Raw genomic sequence first — 3613 nt, 5'->3', positions numbered from 1 at the left:
TTTCTTTCACCCATGCCACCACACAGCAGATGTGAGGAGGTACGGTCAGGTCTCCTGCCCTCAGGGCCAGCTCACATGAACCCACTCCAACAGGGTCAGATTTAGTGGCCAGGGGCCCAATGGTGAGGGGCCATCTTTCCAGAGTGCAAGAGCCAGCTCTCCTCTGAGGGGCAGGGCCAGCTCTCCTATTATAGTTTCCAGAGAAGGGCAAGGCCAGTTCAGTACAGCCCTTGGATTTCAACATATGTGGATCCTATAACCCCTTGTGGTAGCAGGAGGCACAGACATCACCCCAGACCCTGGCTGCTGCAAGGCCATGGACTGAGACATGACCCTATGTAGCTAGAGTTTTCTTGCCTGGCCCACAGTCAGGACAAATCTCTGTCACCCGCCAGTCCCACAGCCGCTCAGACCCGACCAAGTAAACACAGAGACTTATATTGGTTACAAACTGTATGGCCGTAGCAGGCTTCTTGCTAACTGTTCTTACAGCTTAAATTAATCCATTTCTATAAATCTATACCTTGCCATGTGGCTCGTGGCTTACAGGTATCTTCACATGCTGCTTGTCTTGGTGGCGGCTGGCAGTGTCTCTTTCACTCAGCCTTCCACAAGTGCTGTGGATATCGCTCTATATAAATAAAGCACTGATTGGCCAGTGACCAGGCAGGAAGTATAGGCGGGACAAGGAGAGAGGAGAATTGAGGAAGGAGGAAGGAAAGAGAGACTGGCTGGAGCCACCGCCAAGACAAGGAAGATGTAAAGTACCGGTAAGCCACGAGCCATGTAGCAAAGTAAAGATTAATAGAAATGGGCTGAATATAAGAGTGAGAGATAGACAATGATAGGCCTGAGCTAATGGCTAAGCAGTTTAAATAATGTAAGAGTCTGTGTGTTTATTTTATAAGTGGGCTCTGGGACTGGCGGGACTTGGCGGTGGGAGCTGGAGAAAAATTCTCCAGCTACAGCCCTAGGCAGCAGCCTTGGCCTGGATGTCTCAATGGCCCCATGTGGCAGCACATACCACCCAGATCAGTGTTGCTCCAGCAGCAGCATGGCCCTCAGACATTGACATGTTCTCAGGTGCTTGGCCTACCTCCAATCATCTGCATGGCCCTTGGTGGTAACATGTGGTGATATATTGTATATCAAATAAAGCTTGCCTGAGGATCAGAGGACAGAGCCAGCCACTAGATTAAACAAAGAGGCTGGGTAGTGGTGGCATACCCCTTTAATCCCAGTACTTGTGAATCACATGCCTTTAATCCCAGCACTTGAGATCTCTTGTCTTTGCTACCAGTATTTGAGGAGCAGACATGCCTTTAATCCCAGCACTAGGACAGAAGTAATATAACTGGACAGAGAAAGGTATATAAGTGTGAGGAGACAGGAGCTAAGAATTTTTGGCTGATAGCCTTTTGGCTTAGGTCTTTTTGGCTGAGGACTCAGAAGCAGTCAGAGGATTCGTGGAGTTGGTGAGGTGAGAAGTAGCTGTGGCTTGTTCCTTTGTCTCTCTCATCTTTCAGCATTTACCCCAATATCTGACTCTGGATTTTAATAATAAGGCCTTTAGGAACTTGTGCAATAGTAACAGGAGCTATAGACATCAAGTCAGACCCTAGCTGCTATAGGGCCACAGATCCAGACAAGGTTCTTGGCAGCAGACCTGGCCTGGAGTACACCATGGCCCTGGGTGACAGTGCAGGCCACTCAGATCTGCATGGCCCTGGTGGCATCATGGCTCTTGGATAACCACATGGCCACAGGTTGCATCCTAGACCCTGGGCATCCTGTCCTAGACAGTAACCAAGGCCTGAATATCACCATGGCCCTAGGTGGCAGCACAGGCCACTGGGATAGGCATGGCTAGGGGTCTCATGCAGGCTCCTGGTTATGTCCTGCCCACCCCAGCTGCAAGGCACAGAGCTGTTGCTTTTCTTCTCTTGCATGCCCAGGCCTCAAAATTCCTGCCTTTTTCTTTTTTTGGTTTTTCAAGACAGTTTCTCTGTGCTGTCCTGACAGTCTTGAAATTTGCTCAGAATGGCATCAAACTCACAGAGATCAGCTTATCTCTGCCTCCCAAACACTGGGGTTAAAGGTGTGCACCACCACCATGTCTTTTGGTATGTAGTCTGAGTGGCTATGGACCAGGTGGGACACAGGAAAACTTCAGCTATAAATGGTGTCAGAACGTGGGGCAAGAGTTTCCACCTAAAACCTGAGAAAGTTTAAAAAAAAAAAAGATTCTAAAACGGAGCTAAAAACAGCTTCCTAGTTGTCTCTCTCAAGTTAGCTGCAGCCTGTGTGCTTGAGCTATTCTATGGCGAGTTCCTGGCATGTGGGCTTGACCTGAAGCATGGCAGGAATAAGGCATCTGCAAGCCACACATTATACTGCTTAGTGAATTTAGCCTTTGCTAATACACACAAAAAAAAAAAAAAAAAAAAGAAAGAAAGAAAATGTTTTTGGGCTACAGGCGGTTGGATGAAAGGATAGACCCACTGCCTCCCATAGTTCCGCCATCTTAGGAAGCTGAGGTGGGCGGGGAATGCTGCAGTTTAAAGCAATAGATTCACAATAAGAAAGATTCAGATGGGATAAACCTCTAAACGGTTTACAATGTGTGTTAAAATGTATGTAGGCTTGGAAGACAGGAAACAAAGTAATATATGTAGTTGTATAAAGAAACAGTTTTAAAAAATAAAGTCTTTAAAGAGAAAGTAAAAGTAATATAAAAAATAAGCCACATAAAGATGGATATCACACAGAGAATCTGGATTGTGTTGTCTTTGGGATTTTTAACTGCAGAAAGACATTTAATTGTAAAGGCTGCTCAGTTAAACCAATATGTATATTTTAAAGGTACCTTGATTTCAAAATGTGGATCTAAGGATATGTTGCTTTAGAAAGGAGGCTCTGCTTTTTTTTCCACCAAAAAGCAAGAGGCTATGGATTTGTTCCAGATTAAGATACATCAGGTTTGACCAGCCAAGACTCCCTGAAAGGTCTCCAATGACATCATGGCCCAGATGATCCAACATCCAAAACAGTTTCAAGGCAACTGGCTCAGACAACACAGCCTCACAGACTACTCCATAATCCTAAAATTTTCATTATGTCCCCATAAGAATACAGTACCCTCATCCAGGAGGAAGTAGTATGAGGAGCTACACCCAAATTCCCAAATATACCAAGCTGGCTTTGGAGATGAAATTGGCTCACTCCTTCTCTAAACACAAGTATATTAATAAAAAAAAAAGTTGAGAGATTCATTCTTCTGTCCCGTATCAAAAGAGCCCTCTGGTATGGGACAGAGGAAAACCAATATTTTTATTAGAAACAGATTGACTATAAATGCAATCTCTTTCTAAAGAAGAAAAGGGGATAGTATAGATATGATAGGATGAAAGGGTAGAATAATGAACCTACTTTTAAAGAGCAACAACTTGTTTAAGAATGTTTTACATTGCTATGGATTTTAGTTTATTGATACAAGTTTAAACTTAATTTTGTTACACTGTATATATATTTCTACTCTCATTTGAGGTATTATGTTTATGTAACTCATTTAGATTGCAATGGATAATTAAAAAATACAGATTAATAATTAGTC

The sequence above is a fragment of the Peromyscus californicus genome, unplaced genomic scaffold, assembly GCF_007827085.1.
Source record: "Peromyscus californicus insignis strain IS unplaced genomic scaffold, ASM782708v3 Scaffold_6__1_contigs__length_162567912, whole genome shotgun sequence".
Lineage (NCBI taxonomy): Eukaryota > Metazoa > Chordata > Mammalia > Rodentia > Cricetidae > Peromyscus > Peromyscus californicus.
Note: the sequence above shows the minus strand (reverse complement) of the source record.